Consider the following 27,929-nt stretch of genomic DNA (forward strand, 5'->3'; position numbering starts at 1 on the left):
CAGGCCTGTCTTTAAATGACAATGGGCCCCTCAGCAGTTTACCTATGGCTTCCCTACCTACAGTGGTGTCCCTAAACATACATGCCGTACCATATACTAGGGACTTATAGGTAGGTTGTTAAAGCCAATTATAATTTGCCAAGATTTAGTTACCACTAGTATCTGTCCAAAATGTTTGGGGGTGACGAGGGCAAAAAGGAAGACTTTCCTACAGTATCCTGTTGCCTTCAAAAACTTTTCAAATCAGTGGGCATCTTTTTGAATACCAACACAATTACCAAGTAGGATGGGTCATAGAGAGTGAGCAATCTGAACTTAAATCTTTACAAAATGCAACGAACAAGCCAAGACCATTAAATAATAGATGGAACAAAAAATGAAAATCCTGAAATGCAACTGAATACCTTATTGAACTTGGGAAATGTAGCCCAAAAGCATAAAGCTCAAAGTTCTTTATCGTTACGAGATCCAAAGAGCCAGAGTAACTTTTTTTACTGTCAACCATCAGAATAATGAAAACTCATGACTGTTAAGCTCAAAAGAGAGGAACTTGGAAAATAAGCTATAATAAAATTATTAAAAACTGTTTCCATTAAGCAGACATTTATAAATGAAAAGTGATTTAAAACATAAATCAATGAAAATTGTCCTATCATATTGATAGTGATAGTGAGAAACATCATGATATCCTTGTCTATAGCACACTCCTCCAGCATTTTGGCTCTGTATCTTTTTTGTCAGGAATTAAATCAAGTGACATAGAAGCAGTTAAATTCGTTCACAGCCCGAAATCAGCTGCGAAAGCACCTAAATACGTGATATGAATTAATTGCTTATCACCTGTTATGGTGTTTTTAGTTATGGCCCAGAAAATCTTTTCCCTAGGTTGTGATATGGAACTCTTGCACAAGATAGAGTGCAATTGCCCATCACCCTACAATGATAATGCTATGGCAACAAGAAGCAGAGAGAAACTTCAAAACACACGATTCTTAAAACGCCCAAGAACCCAACGTAAAAAATCCATATGATGGCTATAAGGGACATCTCCATCATACATCATTGAATGGGAGTGAGAATATGCAAATTAAAAAAATAAAGCAACAGATGTGGTAGAGGGCATTATAGAAGATTGGACCCGCCTCCCAGGGCTACTTTCCTCAAACACCATGATACAATAGCTAAGTTGGAAATGTAGGCAAGTGAAAATGACTATTAAAGAACACATATTGATAAACTTGTCTTGGAATTTTGCTGGGAAATAAAAACTAAGAACTAACTCATAGCCTCTGCAATTTGGGAGCTCAAACAATATTATTTGTCTACAGGAAACCTGGACAAATGATGATATGGCTCTCCAACGCTACACCACTTAGACCAAATTAGCTGTAAACTTAAACAAAGCCAGTTTTTCTTGGGGTTGGCAAACTTGATTACTTCAGAGCTGGAAATATTCCAACATAATTCTGGTTGATTCTGATTACCTAATGGTCACTGAGCGAAGATTCAGTGGAGTTGCCAACTATCCAGTGGTCGCTCTGTATCGTATTACGCAGTGAGTAAGCAGCTAACACGAACCACTCTTTTTGAGCATACTCTCAGCCAGCAAATGGGAAAAATACATGTGATGCTAATGTTGTTTGGGGACCAAAAGGAACTTCTGAACCCGACTGAATAAAATCCTAAACCCCTTAAAAACAACCACCTCTTTGGAAAATTTCAAATATGGTGATAGCACAACGTACTCTTGATAAATGTGATTTGAAATTTTGGACACAGAAGTTTAGTATTCCGGTTATCAACCGAAAAGGACGAATATCTCCGGATATATCAGCCAGTCCTTTACATTTTTGGTGAAATACAGCCAACCTGTTAAATTATACTTAAGTAAAATTCTACTTCAATAACTTCGTCCTTACTATAGCAAATTGCCTTTGTTCTCCACAGTGCCAAGGAAAGCGGTGATTAGTGGCCTCAAGTGCCAGAAGTCAGGTGGGGTCTTAAGTGTAATGATGAGATGAAGACCATTGCCGAAGAAGACAATATCAATTTAAAGAAATGTAGTAATAAAGTATCAATGTTAGAGACAGTTTTATAGACACAAGTCATTAAAGAAACTATGCAATCTTAAGTGTGACAGTAGCACCATAATTCATTGAGTAAATGTGTTTTTATCACTAGTGGACCTTCATTTAACACGAAAAATAAAACTAAAAGTAATCCGAGCCACTAAACAAGGGTTACTAAATATACATGGTATACACCTGCTCTGAGGTCGATAAAAAGACAGCACCACCAACTTTCAAAGTGTCATGCCCAAAAAGAACACTTTCTTCCGAACAAGAGCTATATGCTCCGAGAGCAGTTCAAAAATCAGAATGCTGGAAATAAAAAGTAGCATTTGAAGCAAAATGCTGTTAAGACATCAAAAATGGACAGTATCACTTGATACAAAAATAAGGGGAACAATTCGTGGAGTAAAATAGACCGACCCAGTTTATAAAAAAAACGATGCAGAGACATAGAGGTCATATCTATTGGAGCTATATTATGACACACAGGCAAAACAGGGACCTCTTACGGAGTATACCACGACCACCTTCGATATTATGGAAGAAATGATCATCAGGGCTCTTATCGCCAGTAGAGGCAAGAGTACTTCAGTTCCTAATTATGTAGCCATTTCAGTTTTGAAAACCAACTCTGAAACGCAGAGGGGTGAATTGCTCTGTGGAAATGATCCCTGGCATCCCATACACATGAGGTGTAGTCAAAGCAATCTGCACAATTACAGAACTATTGCAATATTGGACAGTGATGCAAATGTTTTTGCCTGTATGTTATAAAATGAACTGGAAAATTGGGTGGCCAAGAAAATCTTACTGCTGCATCAAACGAGCTTTATGAAGGGCTCTAAGTTGATAGAAAACATCATGGCTACCACCCTAATGGTTTAAAAACCTTGGCACACGGATTCTCAATGTAAGCCAGCTACTTTGACGTACGGCGTCACCTTTGATAGAGTACATAAAATAAAAATCCTCTTTGGGGGAAATTATATGCATGGGGCATCCCAGCAAACCTATTATAGCCATCCCCTTGTTTTACACAGATACTCCGATAAGAATGAAATTGGAAATGGTACCACTGTAGCCAGAAAAATACCTATGCACAAAGGCTCAAGAAGGGCACTGTGCTTGTTCTACTTCTCTTTAACCTTTAGCCAGATGAGATAGTATCCACCTAGATGAAGACAAGAGCTTTCCAGAATTAAGTTCTGTACATATACCTACCCTCAAGAAATGCAGATAATTACGTATTACTTGATCAAACCCCCTTTAGACTACAGGGGGCAACTTGCAACTCTCCACAGATATAACATTGAAAATGTACTAAAACTGATCCGGAATGCAGCAAAGATTGTGCATTTTGGTAAAACCACTTGCACCCAGTCTTGGTGGATTAGAGGAGAAAGGATTTTACTAAGAGATTCGTATTTAATACAAGGGAAATGGAAGGACTGAAAATTCAGTCAAAGTTGGTCACTTTCAGCTATCTGTGACGGGCTCAGGTTTCTGAAACCTCAACTAAGGAAGCTATACTCTAATATAAACAGCCCAGAGCGATCCTCTGTCCTAGATCAATTTAGGGGAAAATTATCACAGCTATTGCCTACAGCTCACTCACATATGGAGGAACGTTTGCACATAAAAATTAAACACATTCTTTCAGCTGCCCTCTGCCTTGTGTTTGAGCTTCCAAATAGCATGCCAACCACTCAACTCAGACTTGAATTCGAACTAATAAATCTTGCCTCAGTGGCTGATCTTCAGTTTGCAAAATACTGTTTAAGATGAAAAACTCAGCGGTAGAGCCTTTGAAAATCTTGATCTGAAACAAGCTATGTGAAAAGCCAAAAATTCATATATATGGCATCTCAAATTTGGCAAAGAATATTTAAGATAATGGGGCTGATGGATGGATGAATCAATTATAGAAAAGCAGCAATCAGGATGTCCTTTGGTAAGGGCATTGAAGAACTATCTAAACTATCACAAGGCACAGGTTATTACCAATATTCACCTCTTTTGTATTCCACAACTATTGGAGAATCAATCAGAACCAAGTGCATGAGACTTAAGTTACTAATTACAAGTTTGGCAGTCCGAGTACCACCATGTTGGCGGTAGCGGTCCAACCACCAAAGGGCTGTTGGAACGGACCATCATATTATGAGTTCGGCGTTCGAGCAAATAGAAGACCGCCAGTGGTCCTCTACCACCACCAGGTAGCATAGACCCCCGCAGTCCCCTTGAGCACCAATGTGCAGGTGCTGGACCTATTAGGAGGTTGCACACCGCCAATGTGACTGCAGAGATCTAACCACCACAGAAGGCGGAAATGGACAGTATGAACAGAGTCACTCACCTACAGACAGCCATGCACAACTGGAGCCACCATGGAGCCATTCCTAAATGACATGTTGCTGCTTCTGCTCACTGAAAGACAACGGATCCAATGCTGATATCATGGGGAGGCACCACGGGCAGCAGCTCCACTGCACTTCAACACACACACTCAACTACTGCAACATAGACACCCACACATTCACAACATGTACACTTCAGCCAGCACACACACACACTGCACGGCAATACTACACATTTACACCCACTTACACAGCACAGGCTCAGAGATACAGAAGGCCACAGAACATTCAGACACACAGCAACAACACAACTACTGCACATATACAAATACATTCCACACACTCACACCCAACACTGGCAAGGTACTGGCCGCACATACAACACACATATACATCCATGTGCCACAACACCACCATCAAACAACCCTGCAATCGACACCCACATAGCACGATGGAAGCACAATGGCATGCACAATATACACAGAGACAAATAGACAAAAGACATAAAGCGCACGACCACAACAACACCTGTACAGCTGGGATGGGATAATCAGGGCCATAATTGGAAGGAGGCTGTACTGGGACACATAACACATTGAGCAGGGCCACAAACAACATGCACACAGGAATTGGCCCCAATTGGATCTCAGGGACAAGCAATACCAATACCAATTGTCATGCACAGTCACACAATGGGGAATGGCAAGGCAACAAAGCACACACAACTCACACTCCATTGGACATACCCATGAACCAACTAGCTGCGAGGGACACACATCTAAAAGGACACATGCACACTCAAATGCAAAGCAAACTAGCACATCTCAACACACTCCATGTCTGCACTGACAAAACTCAAGAACACACACACCACAATTAGACAATATCCATACACCATACATGCCCACATCTCACAACACAAAAAGGAACACATACCACAGTAAACACAACACAACGCCATGACACAAACATTCAATCTACATACACATACCCATCACACAACACACACCATTTTCTTGGGAGACAACAGCACTGCACACAAACTCACACACTGAATAAAACACCACATGGAGCAGCAAGCAGCCCAAACACACACACCTAAAGGCACACAACCAATGTCACTCAGGAAACACAGAAAGCTAGGGAAGGAAATGTAGGAAAAAGTTGTATCCAACAAACTAACAACTGGTTGACTTTATTTTAAAAAATGTCTCTCAACCAAAGTCCATGGCCAAAGGCTAGTGCAAAAATCTTGGGCCAAAAGGCTCAATGTTGGGGCCCTACTTAACTCCTGACTGCCATGTTACCTCCACAGGAGGGCATCAAGGGGGCAGGCAGGCACCTTAGGGTTGATCTGGGAGGGGTTGGTGAGGAGGGGTTGGTTTTGGGCTTGGGATGGTGAAATTTGGGTTTGGTTTTGGGAGAGGGGAGACTTCTGTGGAAGGGTGGGCTTCGTCTTGGCATGGGAGGGGCATGGGTGCTTGCAGGGGGCCAGGGGAGGCCTTTAAGGTGGAAGGGCTGGCCTTTGGGAGGGAAATGTTCCTTTTGAGAGTGGTACAGGGGACGAACAAGGGTACGGTCAAGCTCACAAATGAAAACTTTCTTAGACACACGGGGACGGTCATCAGAAGGGGTGTGGGATTTGGAGGTTGAGGGAGTGGTTGTCTGACATGTAGGTGGATGTCTTGGGTGCGTGTTTGTAGGAGGTGTGCTTGTGTGTGATGGCTGTCTGTTGGGTGGGTGAGTGAGAGCGTTTCTGTGTGTTTGGGATGGGAGGATGGTGGTGTGAGGGTATGCCATGGTGTGTGGGTGGGTGTCTGTTGGTGACTGCAGGTATGGTGGATGTGCTGCATGTAGGTGTGTCTGTAGTTGTGGTGTCTGCAGGTGTGGTGACTGGGGTGGATTTCTGAGGGTCTGCTGGGGTGGTGTCTGTGGGTAGGATGGGTGTGGTGGCTGTATCAGTGACTGTTGGTGTGGAGTCTGTAGGTGTGCCAAATTTTGTGTGTGTGATGCTGGCGGTGGGGGCGTGTCAGGGCAATTCATGACTGTTGCTGTGTCTGGGGGTGGATGTTGTCTGTGTGCATGGCAGTGTGTCTTGTGGTGCTTGTGTTTCTGTGAACTACCCTTATCTGTTGAGGAGGATGCATGCAAGTCTGTTTGTGCGCTTTGGGTGGGTCGAGGAAGGGGGGTTTGGACTTGGAAGAGGAAGGTGGAGGGGGGACGGAAGTCAAGGGGTGACTAGCTGCTGTTAGTATGGAGACCAGAGCATGAAAAGATCTCTTTATGCCAGCCATTACACCGTGAATGCCCTCCATGAATGCATTGCTCCTCTGGACTTGGGTTGCCTGTCCCTGGATGGCATTCATTGTTACAGACTGACCCACAGAGATCGACCTCAGGAGCTCCATAGCCTCCTCACTGAGAGCAGCAGGGGTAACAGGGGCTGGAGGCAGAAGTGCTTGTGGCTAAGGAGACACCCCACCCTCTTGGGTGAGCAAACACAGCCAACTGGGTGGGGAGCAACAGGGAGGACGGTGATAAAATGGGGAGTGGAGGACAAAGATGGTACTGGGGTGGTCCCCGATAAGTCTGCCACCGCTAGGGAGCAACCACTGGAGGAGGAATCTAAGGGTGTAGATGCAGATCCATTCTCCCTTGTGGCACTCCGCTCATCCTCCATGCCACTGGGTCTCTCTGTGTCAGTGGTGTCTTGACCCGAGGTCCCATGGCCAGATACTTCCCCACTCCACTCAGTTTTGTCTTCTTCGCCTGCCAGAGCTGAGGATGCCAAAAGAAACTGAAGTAGGGTCATAATTGGACATGAAAACACTTCTATCAGATCTCTGAGAGACACAACATACAGTCATATCAAGTGGTCCCCGCATGAAGTGCCAGCAGAGTGGCACCATCAAGTGCCACTACAAAGCCATGCATGCCATCTGGAATTACAAAGCTAACACAAGAGAAAATCTTGGTCTCAGACAACTAAAATAGCATGGATGAAGTCTAGCTACCACACTAACCATAGCACAACTAGGTGACCACTCCACCCCAAAACAGTGCCATATACAGCCCACCCCAGTGAACCAGTAGACAACAATGGATCCCATTGTAAGGTACCCTACAAATTACACAGACTTAAGCCTATGCCCACATCCAACTTCCAATGATGTAATGTATCAACAATAACATATGTTGCTAAGGAAATGCAGACAACACTGGTACAAAAATGCCATACCTGGATTAGGAGACATGGAAACATGCATGCAACTGTACAGTGCAGGAAGGAGGGACAGAGACCTTGCAACCACTAATGAATGGACACCAAATTGTTGTACAATGAGAAGCTACATTACTACCACCATATCAGACATGGCAAGTATAACCTCTGTCTCTGGATGAATTCCTGATCCCAAACACATGTGATGGAAACATCACTGCAAGTTAAACCATGATGCATTCCAAAAGTCAGGGCACAATTCCCAATCAACACACAGGTGCTGTGCACCTACAACCAACATTCCACATCAAGGGTACAAGAGATCATGAAGTGGATCCACACCATGGCCCTACCTGTCATGTCCATCGTGGCTACTGCAGTTACACATGACTAATGACATACTTTGAGGCATGAATATATCTGTCTGCCAACATATGATGGTGGCACAGTCCTGTCTGGGGCATCACAGTGAATGGACAACCATTTCAGATGTACCTTTACAACAACAGGGCCCCATGGACATATATGTTAGAGATTCCAGACATCATCCCATCTGCATCACAAACACATGTCTACATCTAAGGCAGAGTTATGTATCCTAGTGGGAATGGAGCACATGCAAATAACTAGGCAACTGGAATGTTGGCTGCACTGATGACACATCACCCATGACAATGCCCATTCCTTACTTACTAAGGGAAAGTAGTATGTTACAACTGCCAAGATTTGCCTTGGAATTCATGTTACATGTATGATGGATACCCATGCATCACAGACTGCTGTAAGGCACAAGCACCCAACATGCAATGAAGAAAACTTGCACATGGGTTGCCGATGTCAACCTACACATGTCCCCAGACACATGGTAGTGGACAGTAAGCCACATCCTACCTACCTTTGGACTGTGACATTTGGGAGGAGTTCTGTTTGTGGAAACTAACTCCCACTAGAGTAGTTAAAGCAGAATATTTATTCACTAAACAAAGTCATATGTGCTTTGTGTTGTGCAATTGGACTGAGGGTTCCCAACAGTTTAGTCCTATGTTCCAGCTTGAAAAGGATGATCACACCAGTTGGAAACACATGGTCTATCTACACCAATTTGATCCCAGCTGATCTGTGACACATGACACATCCCACATTGTCAGAGAAAGCAGTCTGTCCCTCACTCAATCACCTAGCAAAGGGTCAGGCATGAATTTGCCTTGTACTTCCCCCCTTGTGGCTGCTACGATGCCCTCAAATGCCCATACAACTCTGGGTTGGCCACCGCTAAAATACGGGCCATTAAGGGGTCATGATCTGACTAGCACCCCATCCTTGTTGGGAGGACAGCCCCAGCTGGGCCTCTGCAGTGTTCCGTGCTCTGCATCTCAGGTCCTCCCACCTCTTCTGACAGTGGGCACTGCACCAGCTATGGATCTCCAGGGTCCTCACCTTGTTAGCGATGGCTCTCCAGATCCCCTTCTTCTGTTGGGCGTTGACCTGCATGGATGAAAATGTCAAGACAGCATGTTATGTCCACAAGTCCCAGACAAAATGGCTGAGTCACATACATGTCAGTGCACCAAGCTAATAACATTCTGTCTTGACTATCGTGTCCACCTGTGGCACTTAGCAGTCATTGGACACAGGAACATGACTACAAACACTCACCAATAGAGTGCCTTACACAGCCCCCAGCTCAGGATTTGCAGTGAACAGGTAGGCCAACTGTGACTTTTGTGGGGCATGAGCTAGCCATTAGACAATGAGCAGGTACACAATGGAACACATCCCACAAAGTGGCATGTGAAATGTAAACCACCCAGCAAAGAACATACACAAACATCCACTACATATGAATGTCACCTGCTGCATACACTCCGCAAAGGTCACAGCCAGTCTACAGAACGACCCATTGTGCTGGGACCACAATAAAGGGAGTGACATGTTGAGCACACAAAGAGTCAAGTCTGTCCATGTGAGGACATGTACAGATATAGATGCAGGCACCTGCAACTTCAGGGGGTGGGAGCCTGTGTGTCACATCAACATTACAATACATAGCTCCACACATGTGTTTTCACTAAACCTAGAGTACCTTAGGATTTAAGAGAAACCAGGCCATGCATTGTACATGTCCCACTTTAGGCCCAAATCACAGAGTCCGATATCATGTCACATCAGTTAACAACGCACTGTTTGCAGATGTGCAATGTCCAAAATGCAAGGAGCATGCACATGACACACAGGAGCTGGATGAAAGAGACAACAGGGCTGTGGGATCAAGCAACCTGTCAAGGCTATGTGACACACATTGTTAGAGTTGATAAGAGCACATCAGTCACAGATCACCAGCCAGTCCCCAATGCAATTCCCATAGTAATCAGTGGACAGAGGCTCAGGAAGCTGCATATTGGCAGTGAGGCACGATTTGGCAACATTACATGCTGTGCAGGGGTACAGGGTGTGGGCACAGTGCCACATTTGCTTTGCAAAAGGGAATCAATACCAGACCAGATTTCAACTTTTGCTGTGTGTAAAGATAAACAGGCCCCGGTCTCTGCAGGCTGAGTAGACAGACCTTAACAAAACAACATATCCAACGAGTCATATGCATCACAGTACATCATGTAGCCTGCAGCAAATTGCCATTGGGTGTCTATGTGCAGAGCTGAGGGGAATTGCGAGTCATTAGCTGGCTGTGGAAGAACAGTCCAACAAGGCCAGATGTGGCTAGAGATGACTGTGCAAACACAGAAAGAGCTCAAATAGCGATCAATCAACACATAAAACATACATTCACACCTCCTGCTGTCATGCAATCACATGTGACCACACATGAGAAACATGTCATTGCAAATTTGCCTGGGGGTGTCTGTTTTTACACCTCACCTTGTCAAGTGCATCCAACACAATTTGGGTCAGGGAACACCCAATGTGCTCACCACATTGTCTCAGGACCCCAAATCTGTCACTTGGCATGGATACATGCCCAGTTACTCAACCATTATTGCCCACTGTCAGCCCCTACAGTGCTTTGAGGACATAGGCCCTCATTACGACCTTGGCGGATTGGCCCGCCATCCAGGCAGTGGCAGCTGAAGCCGCCAGCCGGCATAGCGGGCCAAACCTCCATATTATGAACAAGGTGAGGGCCACCAGCGGCAGCCCTCACCCACCGCCAGGTTCCAACCATCAGGCAGTCTGGCGGCTAGTTGAAACGCCATCCGCCAGTGTAGCAGCGCTACCCTGCGGATAATGTTTCATTTCCCACCAGCCTTTTCCTGGCGGGATATCCTGCCAGGAAAAGGCTGGCGGAGGGGGTGCCCCTGCACTGCCCATGCAATTTGCATGGGCAGTGCAGGGGCCCTGGTGCAGAGCCCCGTCGGGCAGGTCACTACCCAATTTTCGGGCAGTGATCTGCGCGATGGGTGCAACTGCACCTGCCGCACAGAGGCATTGACGGCGGCTCCATGTGGAGCCGCTGTCAATGTCCCGGTCCAGCCTTTCTGTGAGCCGGCGGGCGGAACCTATGTTTCCACCTGCCGGCCCACCGAAAAGTTCATTATCTGGCCGCAGGGGCTCTGGGGTCGCTGGCGGTCAGTGTTTTGACTGCCAGAATGAACACGGCGGTTGTTTCCGCTGTGTTCATAATGACCACCATAATCTGACAAACTGGGCCTAAGCCTAGGCTGACTAAAACTAAGATAAATAGAGATATAGAGAAGATTGTGCATATGGGGCTCTTAACTGCTCTGGTGCACCATAGAGCTGTTCATACAGCGGTAGGACCTCATCCACAAGCTTCTCCAGTTTGTCTGGTGAGAAGGCAGGGGCCCTATCACCTGTTGGATGAGGCATGATTGCTCCCAGAGGTGATACACAGCAGCTCAGGTAGTTTGCACATGTGATGTCAGTGTTGGACTTCATGGCCATAGGGTCCATCCAAAATATAGTGGTCCTAACTGCTGAGATGTCCCAGCCTATGTTCAGTCTGTTCTTGAAGGATGTTCTCTCAGCAATGTTGAAACACCTGGACTGCTAAATCCGTTTTCCTCAACGTGAGGATTTTGCCCATGAAAAGGCATACTTTTATGGTTTGGCACACACCCACATGTTATGGGAGCCATTGATGCAACTTTGGATCCACCGCATGGCAATCAACAGGTCTATCATAACAGGAAGAACTACCATTTCATCAATGTCCAAGTAGTTTGTCTGGCGGACTGCTACATTTCCCAAGTCTGTGCCCGGTACCTGGGTTCAGTCCATGATGCCTTCATTATGTGGAACAGCGCTATTCCACAGCTGATGACACAAATGTACCCAGTGAGGGTCTGGCTGATTGGTAAGTAATATATGTCATGTGTGTTTGTATGCCATGTCAGCTGCTAGTGAGACGATGCTTTGGACTCACGGTTGCAGACATGTTGCATTCTCTTACAGGGGATTCTGCATACACAAACTGTTCCTGGTTGTTGACACTGGTGATGAACCCAACTACGCCATGAGATGTCTGCTTCAACGAGGCACATGGAGCAGGCTTTTGGGCTCCAGAAGGTAAGATTCCAGGCCATTGACAAGACAGGTGGACCCCTCCTCTACTCACCTGAACACGTTTGTAAGATTATTATGGCCTGCTACATGCTCCACAACCTTGCCCTGAGGAGAAACATCCCATACATCCCTGATGAGGGGGAGCAAGCAATGCCACCAGGTGAACCTCCTGAAATGCCAAGTGAGGATGACAGTGATGAGGTTGAAGGTGGAGACATACAGGCAGATCCCATCAATCAGTAAGTATGTGATGTTCTGTGATTAGTGTGACTGCAAGGGGTACTGTAGGGGTCAGTATTTGTTGAGGAGGGTATCTCTGTCACCATGAGTCATGGCATCTCATGCCATGGATCCTACAGTCCTTATTTCACTGGCTACATCAAGCTTGAAGATGTGACTCTCTTGAGGATCTCCTTTGTTTGTGGAAGTCACTTTGCACTGTCAGTGAAACAACTGAAGTTTGAAATGAGGTTTGTGTATTATGTAAGCCTTTACCTGACAAAGGGCCAGATGTAGGAAGCCTTTTGCGCCTCGCAAATGGCGAAAAACGCAGTTTGCAAGGCGCAAAAAGCCTTCCGCGATGCAGAATCACATTTTGCGAGTCAGTACCGACTCGCAAAATGTGATTCCGACTCGCAAATAGGAAGGGGTGTTCCCTTCCTATTTGCGACCGCATCGCTATGTAGAGTTGCTTTGTGACCGCGAAAGCGGTCGCAAACCAACTCGCAGTTACCATCCACTTGAAGTGGATGGTAACTCATTCGCAAAAAGGGAAGGGGTCCCCATGGGACCCCTTCCCCTTTGTGAATGCCCACAAAAATATTTTTGCAGAGCAGGCAGTGGTCCTATGGACCACTGCCTACTCTGAAAAAACCGAAACCAAATGGTTTCGGAATTTATTCTTTTTGCAGCTCGTTTTCCTTTAAGGAAAACGGGCTGCAAAGAGAAAAAAAAACTCCTTTATTGAAAAAGCAGTCACAGACATGGTGGTCTGCTGTCTCCAGCAGGCCACCATCCCCGTGAGTGCCTAGACTCGCTATGGGGTCGCAAACTGCCACCCACCTCATGAATATTCATGAGGTGGGTCTTTGCGACCCCATAGCGAGTCGCAGAAGGTGTCTGAGACACCTTTCTGCATCTCGGATTGCGAGTTGCAATTTGCGAGTAGCTATGACTCGCAAATTGCAACTCGCAATCTGATACCTACCTACATCTGGCCCTAAATTCCTTGTATGTCACTTATTCCGTTCAGGTCTTTTCACCATGCCATCTTCATGTGGGCATTTCAGAGTTGTGTCATTGGCATGTGGGTATTGCTAGTCAGACATGTGATGAAGACATGGATTGATCCAGGTACTGTTTGTCACAGATTTGGGGTGTATGAGTCCTATGCCCAGGCTGCCTGGACAGTGGGAGGGCAGGCTACACAATATACCTGTTTGCTGTAGTATGTTGGTCCAATGGTCTCATGTGTGTCATCATGTGGCCTTGTAACATGCCATCCTGTGAAATACATTCCTTCTACCTTCACATTGTGTTAACATTGGTCCTGTATGACCTGTTCGTGGCTGTTGATGTGTTTCCCCATTGCAGGCCTTTGTGCCTGTGCCACAACACTGAAACAGATTTGTGGCATTCAATCAGGGGCTTGCTCTTTGTCATAGGAAGGGCCTGCGTTAAGGCTCTGTTGTACTGCCCTCTGTCTGTGCCATGGCGTATGTTAAGTTGGCAGGCCTGGTTTTGGTCTGTGATAAGGGTCAAACTGGAGACAAAATCCCATGCTCTCATTGTCTAATCTACTGGACATGGTGTCACAAGCCCTTTCCAGTGCGGTATGGTGCACGTTAGTAATATGATATCTGGCCTGATTCCATATGGCTGGAACGGACTTGGCTACGACTGTGCCGACATTCTTAAAGCCTTATGTGCAATACAGTACAATAAAATATTTGATGTGACCACACACTTGTGACATTGTGTTGCTAGTCATCCTTAGCATGACGCTACCTGAGATATCTCCCTCCATCCATTGTCTTCTGATGTCTTAAGAATGTACATTACATGTGATTATCATTCAACATTCCAGACAGATAAAAAAGAGAGGTTGCAGGCAGTGTTTTAGTGATGGAGTGTTTACTTACATTACAACAAAAACAAATAGTGACACTGGATAGAAAACAATATTTAAGGTGAAGAGATCAGTCATGGTGTATGCAATCAATAGAGTAGAGGCCACAACATTTGGGATTCAGAGTCCAATGTCTAGCATGGAATATAGAAAGTGGTTAAGGAACAGTCAACAAAGTGAGTCTGTGGAACACAAAGGAGTGACATCAGGAAGTGGTCAGTTGCTGGCAGTGGTTGGTGTCTTGCCACTCAGCCCTCCTGGATGCTTGGGGACTCAGTACCTACAGAGCCAAAAGTGTCTGAAGCAGGTACTTCCCCTGGCACGGCCTCATTTCCAGTGGCTGGCACCACCGGAGGGCCTGGTGTGGATGCACCAAAGGAAGGGGTGTGATGTTCCTTATCCCTGCTCATGGTACCATTCATGTCCCTCAGCAGCCCTGTGAGGGAGGCAATGCTGGAACTGTGGGCTTCCCACTGTTCCGACATCTCAAAATGGAATTCCCTTTGCAGCTCCTTGATTTCTCTGAGTTCGTTCAGTACCTGGCCCATCATGCCTTGGGAATGTTAGGGCAGCCAATACTGAACACATTAGTTTGACGTATGACTTCGGCCTTTGTCACCTGTATATGTGGATCTTGAAAAATATCTGGTTACTAATTATAATGTCTTCAGCTCCCAATACATGGTTGAGCTCACTACATCATGACATGTTGTGAATGAGGGAAAAGCCTGATGATGAAGCATGCCATAAAATGTGGATGAAGGCTACTTTTCCACAAAATAAGGAGCTCTTTCACATGTAGATGAGGTAGTTTAAAATTACGAACTTATTATGTGGTAATACCCCATCTTGTGATTTGTGTGTTATCCTGTGACTTGGTTCTCAGGACTATCTCTGTGGGGAGTTCTTGAGATTTCATATGCTTATGTGGATGATCTCAATGTTATTTGACAATGCCCTATTAGTTTATTAGTTTCTATACCCTACACTTGCCAGAACTGTACAAGCAATATTTATTCTTCTCATCTACATCATCTACATTATTTTAAATCCATGATAGACAACAGAAAAAAAGTGCATTTTTAAAGTCAGAAAATATAAAAGCTACTTTTGGAATGTCACTCTCCGACATGGTTTCCCTCATGTTTTTTCACATTCCTGTGGATTGGGTTTGCTGGCATTTTGACTCTGGGAACTGTGACAGTGCCTGTCAGTGTTACAATGTGAGTACTCACCCTATATTATGGGGTAAGATTGCACATGCTCAACTGCATAATTGAACTTTTAAGCAGGGCACAACAATTTGGAACAGGCCGTGCACCGGAAGAATAGAGGTTAAATGCCACACGTGCATGTAGACTATCCATTTGATGGACTGGAAAATCATGCTTCAAGCTCATAATTGTGGGCCAACAGGCTGCAGATTAAACCCTGCAGAAAACATTCGGGAAAAAAATACAATTTGACTTGTTGGAAAAGCTTCTTTTATATATTAGTTGAGTCATACCTAAGTGTGCCTTGTAACCTACATGGGTAGGTGTTTCATGTATAAAAGTGAGCACTACAATTATGAACAGTGTAGCCACTGAGTGACCGACTGCATAATGTTCTCACTGTGTAGGTGTATGTAGATTTTTTTCTGGTTGTTCTCATTTTATACAGTAGTCACCCTATATTTGTAATATTTATGAAAGTGCGAGCTGAATGCTGAATGTAGATTTTTGTTAATGTTGTAGAAGGGTAACAGAATAAAATTTTACTTTATGATGCATAGATGCATTAGCAATAATTAATTCAATTCTGCTTGGCATTCCTCCTGACAGTTATCGAGGTGTGATAAGGCATGACAAGTTATGCTGTCAGTAAAACATTAAGAGTGCTTCTGAGTCAAGAAGTAGGGGAAGTCAACAGTCACTTGTCTAGGAAAGCAATAATCCATGTAGGAGGAGACAGAAACATCTGGTCAGGCAAAAGGGTTAAGCTGAGCCTTCGATTTTGCCAAAGTTATTTTAAATGGGCCATTGGGAAGGAGCTTTCTTAGAAATTTGTCTTTACACCCATTAGGTGGGAAAACCTGTTCCAATACAGACAGGGGGAGGGTCCTGATTTCCATAGTACAGGACTTGGGATGAGACAGAAAGCACAAGAACCAGGGTTTTGCCATCTAGATCATCACAATTTTTTGTTGTGCCTGATGAATATTCAGAAGAACGAAGATTCAGTCTGGACCTACCTGGAAAGAGGAATGAGGGGCACCTTGTTCTCCACCTTAACCTAAGAATTGGAAGTGCTCTTGAAGGGTAATTTTGCTGGACCCCCAAACTGTCTCAGTGACATGAAAGGCTGTAGAAGGTCTCTGTCTGTGCTGCAGACTAGGCCTGGGTGGAGTTCAGCTACGCAGAACTTTGCAAAGAGCTGAAAAAACTCTGCTGCAATCCATGCAGTTCTGGGAGCTGCAGAGTGCAGTAAATCGTGCTGTTTGCACAAATTTTAATCCCAGGAGTTTGTCCCATGCCATAAAATCAGTGTGAATGGCAGAACACACAGCACAGGAGGGCACTGCTTCTTTCTGCCACTCAAGTAGATTTTGTACTTGAGCAGCAGCTTCCTTAACGGGAGCTGCATTTTTCTCAACGTGAGCAGCCGCTTTGAGAAATCTCACAGGGAGGTGATCTAGCATGTGATTTTCCTCTCTTGTGCTTGCCAATTTAACATTGGTGAGCTGCAAGAGAGGATTGCTCTCCTGAGTTCTTTTAGGATCTCCGCAATCTGTACGGTTTGGGTAATAGGCAAAACTACACAAACTGGACTGGCGGAGCTGAATTCATCGACTATCCTTATTGCAGACCAGCTGCCCAGATCTGAATGTACTAGATTGAACGCTGTTGTCATCTGAGCTACAGACAGACCTGGACCTTAGGAAACTTCCCTAGAAGCCTGGGAGATTTAAGAAAGTCCAGGAGACACTATTCCAGTAACCTAAAGAAATAGGAACTGTTGGCTGTAGCAGGAAATAGTGGTACAGATGTCTGTCTAGACATTAGAGCTCTGACTTGATCTCCTCAGAAAAGTTCCAGGAAGACTGAGACTATTTGCATGTACAAGCCTGAGAAGTGACTGCAGCTGCTCCTCCCCTGGCTGCCTCAATGAGTCAGAACTATTTGCTAAGAACGTTTTGTATAAAGTTATGGCTTTTGGTAATGCAACTACTCTAAAATTGCATTGTATACCACCATTGTACCCATTGGAACTTTCTGAATTTCAATCTTTAGAACATCTTTTTACCTAATCCAATATTTACAATTAATGTGTCTTTTTGTTCATATTTTTTCCAAAATAGTTTGGAAATATACATTGTTCTTCAATGTTTTTTGGTACTACTTGAATCTATCTTACCTTTCTCATGTAAAAAGCCTGCTGCTTATTATATATGTATCAGGGGTTGAACAGGATTTTTATGTGAACTGATGGGGCATTCCTTCTTTCAAATTAATAATTAAATTTTTCATAGCTATATTGTCATATGTTATTGTTATATTATGTTATGGTGTGTTATGATATCAGTGTTTTTACACACACTAATCACCTACGAGGTTATCTAGGCACTCTTTAGTTGTTTTTTTAGGCCAGCCCTGGAGGCTTATTCGAAAAGTCAGGTCTTCAGCTTCTGGTGCAAGTCAAGTAGCGAGGAGGAGGCTCTGATGTGTTGTGAGAGATCTTATCAGGCTCTAGGGGCCAGGTATGGGAAGGTGCAGACCTCTGCTTTGCTTTTGCTTCGGTGTGGGAGGGAGGGCTTGTGAGACACTGGCAGAGGGAAGGTGTTAGTAAGGTTCTTAGCAGTGAATATCGCTGTTCAGGTAGGCGAGGCCTGAGCTTGTAGGTCTGAGTGATGAGTTTAATGGGTGCACACTTGGGTATCTGGAGCCAGTGGAGTTCCCTAAAGTGTGGTCTAATGTTGGCTTGGCATGGGAGGATGAGGACAATTTTGGCTGCTGTGTTTTGCATGGTCTGCAGTTTCTTTGTGAGCTGGTTGGTAATCCCTGCATACAAGGTGTTTTCATAATTTAGTCTACTGGTGATGAGGGCATGGGTGATCTTTCGCTAGTATTGTCTAGTCACAACTTGAAGATTTTCTTCAGTATTCTTAGTGTGTTGAAACAGCCGAGACCACTGCATTGACTTGAGGGTTCTCCCTTGTGAGCATGGTGTGGGCCTAAGGTCAGTGAGCTTCCAGGTGGAGTCCCATGTTGAGGCCCTGCTCCCAAAGACTATCACCTCAATCTTGTCTGAGTTCAATTTGAGGCAACTGTATTTCATCCAGATGGTCAGTTCATGTATGCAGTAAAACTATTCCTGGTGTTGGATGTTTTGTCCATGTGGAACAATATCAGTTACAGTTGTCAGGGCAAATGAGGATGTTTATGTTGTGAGGTAGTATGACATCATCCAGCAGGGTCATGTGGATGGTGAAGAGCACTGGACTGAGCAAGGAGCCCTGTGGGACTTATGCCTCAGAGGCATAGGGGGCACGTCTATGGTTTGTGGTCTTATGATGAGGAAGGAGAAGATGCATTTGAAGGCGAATCCACAGATGCTACTTTGTGGAGTCTTTGGATTAGGATTGAGTGGGAGATGATATTAAAGAAGAATGAGGGCTGAGATTCACCCCCTGTTGAAGATCATTTGGATGTCATCCATTGCTCTTATAAGGTAGGCTCCAGAGGAAATATAATTCCGCTTGTGGAGATCGCAGAATTCAGGCAATTCTGCATCACGCATTTAATGCAGAGTTCCAGCTAAATTCTGCCATGCAGTGTGTGCTGCCCATTCCCACTGGTCACATGATGCATTCTCATGAGCACGAACGAGATTTGATGACGACTAGGACAATATAGAGCGTTCTAGTGCCATTTTGAACTCCAGCGATCATGAGTGGCTACGGCCGCTTCTCAAGTAGATTTTCTACTTCAGAAGCAGCAAAATCAACTTGAAAATAATGTTTTGAGTTGTTATTTTAGTCAAACAAATGGTTCAGGTTGTTTTTTTAAGTATAAAAAGATTTTTTTTCATTTTAGATTTTTCTCATCCAGGAGACCCCCGAGTGCTTTGTCAATCTCCTGGTCACTTTTCATTTGGATTTCAAGGTGAAAGGATCACTCTCTTTATTTATAATTCCTGCTGCAATTGCTGCTGCATATATACTATTGGATTTTAAAGACTTTGGGGGTGATTCTGACCCCGGAGGTCTTAGACCGCCGGGGCCAGGGTCGGCGGGAGCACCGCCGACAGGCCGGCGGTGCCCCGCAGGGCATTCTGACCGCGGCGGTAAAGCCGCGGTCAGACCGGCAACACTGGCGGTCTCCCGCCAGTGTACCGCTGCCCTATTGAATCCTCCAAGGCGGCGCAGCTAGCTGCGCCGCCGAGGGGATTCCGACCCCCCCTACCGCCATCCAGTTCCCGGCGGTCCGCCCGCCGGGAACCAGATGGCGGTAGGGGGGGTCGCGGGGCCCCTGGGGGCCCCTGCAGTGCCCATGCCACTGGCATGGGCACTGCAGGGGCCCCCGTAAGAGGGCCCCTACAAGTATTTCACTGTCTGCTTGGCAGACAGTGAAATACGCGACGGGTGCAACAGCACCCGTCGCACCTTCCCACTCCGCCGGCTCGATTACGAGCCGGCATCCTTGTGGGAAGGGAGTTTTTCCCTGGGCTGGCGGGCGGTCTTTTGGCGACCGCCCGCCAGCCCAGGGAAAAACTTAGAATACCCTCTGCGGTCTTTCGACCGCGGAGCGGTATTTCGGAGGGGGAAGTCTGGCGGGCGGCCTCCGCCGCCCGCCAGACTTACAATGACCCCCTTTGTTTTTGTGATATCACAAAAACTTTTGGATAAGGGTGTTTTGTTCGATAGAAGGCATGCATCAGTACTTTAATTGTGATTTTATTCAATTCTTAAATTTGATTGCAGTTGTGGTGAGTGGCCTGGAGTTGCAGTAGGAGAGTAGTATTTTTTTCATTTAATTTTTTGTCTGTTATGAGGGGAAAAAGCTGCACAGTAAAGTAATTTTTTCCATGTTTGTTAAATTTGCATTATTCTTTTATTTTACCTGTGTCCTAGTCTTCCCACAGGCCGTTCAGTTAGTTGTAATCATTGGGTATAAGATACAACTGTTTCTGTGATATACATTGTTTAAACATCTATAATTTAGGCAAGAAATAGCACTGGATTAAACTTTTTTTTTAAATTTCACATAGTTTTCTGCAATACGTGTAATTTGATGGTGATAATGTCATGCCTTGGGAGGCTGTGTGTTGTTGTAAAAATGTTCATAGCTGACATGCTTTTCATTGTTGGCATTGATTAGTTAATGGTATTGTTTTCTTCATTGTTTACCATGCCTCATTTGGCTGGCTAGTGTGTGTATTTGCATGTTTTCCTTAGGCCAGCATTTTGTCTTTGTTCTCTATGTCACATAGCCAGTGGCCATTTTGTGTAGTCAGTGACCATCCAAAGAGCCGCATATTTTCTTGTTGTCCATGCCTCCTTGTTTTTTTTGTTGTTGTTTGATCATGTGCTTAGTGGCCATTTTGCACAGTCAGTCAGCGTGCATAGCTTTTGTCATAGACCTGCAAGTGCTCATTGTTGCCCATGCCTCCTTGCTTGCTGTAGTTGTTTTTTAATCATGTGACCAGTGGCCATTTTGTGTAGGCAGTCAGTGTGCTTTTACCATAGGCCAGTGTGTGTTTTTTGTACTTCATGCCTCCTTGCTTGCTGTTGTTGTTTGGCCATGTCGCTGGTGACCATTATGTGTGCCTAAAGTCAGTGTGCTTTTGCAAAAATAACTAGTGATGGACGGAATGCTGAACAATGTCAAACAATTACCCCCAGTACAGAGATCTGGGCCTAAATCCATTGTTTTTTGCTATCTGCGCCATTCCAATTTGTAACCCAGCCATATGCAAATCACTCTTGACCCTGCTCCCAAAGGGAACAGTCCAGCCCAAACTGCCAAGCCAGGGCCTCCCTGGACTGGAAACAAGCATCCTGGGACCGGCTTCAGGGTATCACCCTTCATCAGCCAGGCTAGCTTGACTCCAGTTGCATGGGGAGCAAAGTAGGTGTGGTTTTGCCATAGGCCTGCAGGTGTTCTTTGTTCTCCATGCCTCCTTGTTTGTTGGTGTTGTTTGATCATGTGGCTGGCAAACATTTTCAGCCAGCCACCTAGGCCCTCATTATGAGTCTGGTGGTCATGAGTCCTTCAAACTCACGGCGGCAGTCTAACCGCTGCGGACCCGGTGGTAAAGACAGCCACATTACGAGTTGTGGAGTCTGGCCGAAGCCAAACCTCCACTACACTGACTGTCCTGCCGGTCCGGTCAGAATGCCGCAGCAGGCAGTGAGCTCTTCCAGTCTGGCAGCAGGCCAAAGGGTACTGGATGTATTTGGAGGCAGCAAACTGCCAGGTTTTTCGCGGCGGTCGCCCCACGACGAAAACCATGGTGGTGACTCACTCGGCGACAGGAATCCCCCTTCCTGTCACTGCACATGCACACTCACACGTCCACACGCATGCACACACCCCCTAACCCATGCGCACACTTCCAAACACCCCCCACCCAACTTCACACTACCATACTAACACCCAACCCGCTCCAACACTGACATACACACACCCTTCCTCACACATACGCACCCCTGCAATCATTCACACCCCCCTCATCCGCACACTTCCATACAAACACCCCCACATCCACACACTTCCACACAAACACTCCCATATCCGCACACTTCCATACAAACACCCCCACCTAACTGCACGCATAAACACAGACACCCCCACTCGCTCGCAGACTTGCACACATGCACCCCCACTCGCATGCATCCCAATACACACACCTACTCACTCGCACCCCAACACCCCACCCCTCCTCATACACGCAGACACACACACATTTCATGCACATGCAAAAACACACGCACTCCCCCAAACACCCACTCCGCTACACATACATACACATATCACACACATGGACCCAGCACCTTCCCCTTTCGGACGGTCCACTTGCCTGTTTCGGCAAGGTGGTCATCCCGGGGGGATGGGTCCTGGCGTCTGCCACAGCCAGCAATGCGCTGCCATACAGGACACTGCCGTGCTGTATTACGTATTGTAATGTGGCGGGCAGAGTCCTGTTAGCGTGGCGGTCCTGGAGGCAGAATTGCCTCTCTTCCTCTGTCAGCCAGGCCGACGGGGTTGGATTTCTGCCTGGCAGAAATCCAAAGCAACTTCAAATATGGCAGTCTTCAAGCCACTAACACTGGCTGTCTGTTGGCGGCAGCGGCTTCGGCGGTCTTGCAAAAAGACCGCTGAAGTCTTAATGAGGGCCCTAGTATAGTAATCTTTTTTTCCAATTTAAAAGCCATTTTCTGGGGACATTAATAGAAGAGGTTTATGCCAGTGATTCCCAACCTGTGGTCCGAAGACCCCTGGGGGTCCACGAAGCCTTCTCAAGGGGTCCGCAAAAGCTTAAAAAATTAAACTAATCTTAACTTATTAGGTTCCCAACTTTAAATAATGACTGCAACAATGATTCAGTGGGGTCCCCGGGTTCCAGTAATGATAAAGTGGGGGTCCACAGAAGTCAAAAGGTTGGAAACCACTGGTCTATGCCATTTTTTGTTCTTTTTTTTACTTTTTTCCCTGATATCAGTTTAATGTGCTTGAGAATCAATTTTAGCATATGTATGAACAACATTGATAATATTATATGCATTTTTATCAATTTTTCCCTGCACCTCATTGCCTCCAAATGGATTTCTCATAGGCCCTCATGATACACTGGAATTATTATGTTTTACATTTTTTCTCCATCACCTTGCCTACCATAGATCTTTTTCTCTTAGGCCATAGATGCACACCAGCATTCATTTTGTAAGGATTACGTCATTTTCCCCAGCACCTCCCAACCTGCTATAGACGCCCAGCGGCATTCATTTTGAAAGGATTATGTAATATTCCCTTGTACTGCCTGCCTGCCAAAGGATCACACCAGCATTAATTTTTTTAAGGATTATTCAATTTTCCTCTGCACCCCTGCCTGCCATATGTGCACACCAGCATTAATTTTGTAAGGATTATTCAATTTTCCTTGCACCCCCTGCCTGCCACAGATATTTCTCTTTAGATTTATATAAAGCAAACAGTTACATTTGTATGTTGGTATACTGTTTGAAAGATTATGTTATGGCGTGGATTGGAATCAATACAATATTGTTGTTAATTACTTGGGATAACATCACTAAATTATATTGTCTGTACCATGAATAATTTAAACTGAAAAAATGATATGTTTCACTAAATGTTTTTCTTGTTTCATTGCTTTTAGGAGCACAAGAGATATCGCCCCCAGTAGTACCAGACAGAAAGCCAGCACAAGGTGACAGTACACCATACCGCCTCAGTCTTCCTCTGCCGGCTTACACTTGTGCAGCTAAGTGCCAACTTACAGAGCTTGAAGATGACCCCAAAGAAAGGTGTTCCTGCCAAGAAAGTGGCCAGTGAGGAGAAGAAGAAGAAGCAGATTGTCACCTCTGGCCTGCAGCCCTCCACCTTTTTCAGGAAATGTGATGGGCCTGCTGCACTGTCCTCCAGGCAGCAAGTTGGGATCAGCACTCCTCATCAAAGATGGCACCACCCCAACCTAATCCCAAGCCCAAGTCCATGTCTTTCATTGAGGCAGCCATTGCAATCATAGTAATGAGCAGTGACTCTGAACTGGATTTGTCCGGAAATGGAGCAAAGTGGATGACAGGGCTGAGCTGCTGCTAAGCAAGATGTGCCTATTCTTAAACCATGTGCTTCCTGATGGAGATCTGAACATGTATTGGACCCCGGCTGAGTCTGAGACCCACCATGAGAGACAAGGAGAAGGAAAGTTCTTGAAAGCCTTAGAATTATGGAAGGGGTGTTAGAGGAGGATGAGCAAGTCATTGTCATGGAAGCTGGCTCAGAGGACTCCAACATTACCCTTCCTATTTAACCTGTTCAAAGGGATGGAGCACCACCATCACCACCAGCTTCCATATTTATAAGACCCCCACTGAGACCTGCGTCCACCACAACCTCAGTCGAAGTAGGCAATGCAGAGAGGCAATTGTCGACACAACCGCCTACCTCCTGTTCCTCAGGCATTGCCAGTGGCACCAGTGGTACACTAAAAAAAGTTCATCCTCCCAGTTTTGGACTTCTTCACGATTAGCAAGCAGGAGGACAACATTGCTATATGCTCCATTTGCCATGCAAGTGTTTGTCGAGGTAAGCCTCCTTCACACCATGGTACTGGAGGCCAAACAAAAAATAGGAAAAAACATCATGAAATCCTGTGGGAGGAGCACCTTTAAAAATTGCTACAGGTGGTGCTGGTGATGAGAGAGGGGAACCAGCTTTACACAAACAGCCCTGTCCTCAGTAGTGTGCCAGCATCACCCGCATCAAAACCTTGAAATGGCACAGTATTCCCATGGAGACACCACTGCATACAGTGACGACCCCAAGATGCACATTGCGTTCACCACTTCCTGGTGCTCTCCGGAAGTCACCTGCATCAGTGACACCACAAAAGAAAAAAAAAACAAGCTACTATTACGAGCATGTTTAAGCAGCAAGAGGGGCTCTACAAATGCAACCACCTAACGGCATATTTGCAAAACAAGAAGCTGGCTAAAATATTAGCGCTGAACCTCTTCCCATTTTATTTTGTGTAAGGGTTAGGATTTTGGGAATTTACGTCAGCCATTTGCCCGAAATGGAAATTTGCTAACCAGAGTTGCCATTCCAGCACTCTATCACGATTTTCGGCAATCGAATGGACAAGCTATGCAGTAGAGTGCTGTTCACAGATGACAGACATGTGGACTAGTTCTCAAGCATCTCAAACTCGATCTCTTTTGTAGGGGTTAGGGAACAGCTATCTGCAGGTCTCTGTGCTAAAGAAACTTTTAAGGGCATTCAGTGGCATGCAACAGTAGGGATGTTTACCTTACAGAAATACCATACACCTGCAAACATCTTGGAAGACTTTATCAAAAAGGTGTTCGAATAGATGCCACCCACAGGTCTCAGAATTGCATTTACTGCAATGACAGTAATTAGTCAAGTCCATGGCAGATGATGGGTAATTCAGGGTTCTGAGTTTCGAGCATTGCATCAACCTGATTGTGCAGGATTTTCTCAAAAAATAAGACTTAGGGGGTTATTCTAACTTTGGAGGAGGTGTTAATCCGTCCCAAAAGTGACGGAAAAGTGACGGATTTACCACCAGCCGTATTACGAGTCCATTATATCCTATGGAACTCGTAATACGGCTGGTGGTATATCCGTCACTTTACCGTCACTTTTGGGACGGATTAACACTCCTCCAAAGTTAGAATAAACCCCTTAGTCAGCAACATATTGGCCACCTGCAGAAGAATCTGAACTCATTTCAGCCATTCTTTTAAAACTCAAGTACCAGTTAAAGCCCTCATACAGGAGGTACCAACATGTTGGAACTCGACATACTAAATGTTCCAGTGTCTGAGCAATACAGATGGATCAGCAATTATTTCCTTCAAAGAGGAGAGGTTGCAACTAGGAAAAGCATGGACATGGGGGTGGGCAAATGAACCCTAGTCAAATGCCGGACAAAAATGTTGCTTCCTTTTGAGGTTTTCACATGGGAAGTCAATGAGGAGGATTATACATTGAGCCAAGCTATCCTGTTAAGGCATCTGCTATAGGATCAGTTAAAAAAAGATGTTGCAAAGGTTTGCTGATGTGAACAGAGAAATATATGAGTTGGTTGAGAGCTTAATTCTTCACTTGGCTGTTCATCCAAGGCTACAAAGAGAGATTGTGAATTCGTAGTAGTAGATCTGCACCACAATACTTGATCCATGGTACTGGCCACTTTCATTCTTTTTTCAGAAATGGATTTGGAAAATAAAATGCAGGAGTTTTGCTGTGCAGCCTTCAACCTTCAGAGAAGACAGTGCTGTTGTCTCAAAGCAGCCAACACCTGTAATCTCAAGACCAGCAACAACACCAGCAATAGAAGATACAGACATAACATCTGCAATAGTTTGGTTTCAAGAGGCAGGGCTTAAGTCAAGTGCAGAGACAGGCAAAAGAGGACGAGCACATGGCAGCACCAATGGCCATTCAGAGGATGGTCCAAGACTATCTGGATGATCCATAAGAGGTCTGTGTGGATCAAAATCCATTAGTCTATTGGTGTAGGATAATGTGCCAATGGCCGGAGCTCAGCAGGCCGACAATAAAGTATCTGGCTTGTCGGGTAGCCAGTGTGTCTGCTGAGCGTTAGTTCAGTGCAGCTATTGCAGCTGTCAAAGTTAGAAGGACCACTCTCTCGCCTCAAAACATGGAGAGATTGACCATGATTAAATCAACCAACACTTCATGCATCAACATTACACTGTTCCTGAAACAGCACAGGAGGATGAAGAGGGTAATTGGTTAGACTCAAGTGTGTTAGCTGACTAACTTGTGGGTGAACATCATGAGAATAGACTTTGATAGAAGAGGAGTATGTGATATTTTGCTAATTTTTTAACTTTTTCCACAGATATCAGTTTAACCCTATTGGTGCATGTGTCGGCCAATGGCCGACACACACACACCCTCCCTGGTGTGGGCCACGACCATAGGCCGACACCAGGGAGTTTTTTATTTTTATTTAAAACCTCTCTGGAGACACAGAATAGCTTCTGTGTCTCCCCCCACTCCCACCCCTCTGTCACTTCACAGTTTGTTTTCCTCACTGGAGCAGGTAAAACCACTTTCTGCTCCAGTGGGTAAAACGAGCCTAAAGGGCCTCCCCACCTTTGAGGAATGCAATCCTTAGCCCGGAAACACCACTAGACACCAGAGATATCATCGGGGGGAGTCATCCCCTTTGAAAATGGGCCGTCCCCCCAGGGGCATTTTATTAACAAAATAAAGTTGGTTTACCCCTTGGGGGCCGTTATCGCCCCCTAGGGGTTATATATATATTTCTTAATGTAAAAATATACATTAACTGAGGGGAGTGAGCCCTTTTCTAAATGGGCCGACCCCCCCCCCCCAAGTGGGCATTTTTTTTAAATGAAAGAGGATGGTTCTCCCTCAGGGATGTGCTATCACCATGGGTTCCAAATTGAAAAAAAAAAAAATTGACAAATAAATTGACGGGGGTTGCTCATGAGCAGGGCTGACCCTCAGTGGGGGCAATTTTTTTTCTCTGGGAACCATGATCACCCCCTCAGTGCAGGGAAACCACATAGCTAATAAAATCTCTCTCTCTCTCTCTCACTCTCCCTCTCTCTCTCTCTCTCTATATATATATATATATATAAACTCTATAGAGTGAGATAAATCTCTCTCTCTCTCATATATATATGTATATATGTAATGAAAATATGTTTATATGTATGTGTATATATATATATATATATATATATATCAAGATCACTTTTGTCAATGCATGTGTGGTTTCCTTGGGGGCTGCGAAAGGCCCCCAGGGAAACCACACACACATATAAAAGTGATCTCTCTACATATACATAAGGAGAGAGAAACACT

Source organism: Pleurodeles waltl, chromosome 12 (genome assembly GCF_031143425.1).
Source record: "Pleurodeles waltl isolate 20211129_DDA chromosome 12, aPleWal1.hap1.20221129, whole genome shotgun sequence".
NCBI classification, from domain to species: domain Eukaryota; kingdom Metazoa; phylum Chordata; class Amphibia; order Caudata; family Salamandridae; genus Pleurodeles; species Pleurodeles waltl.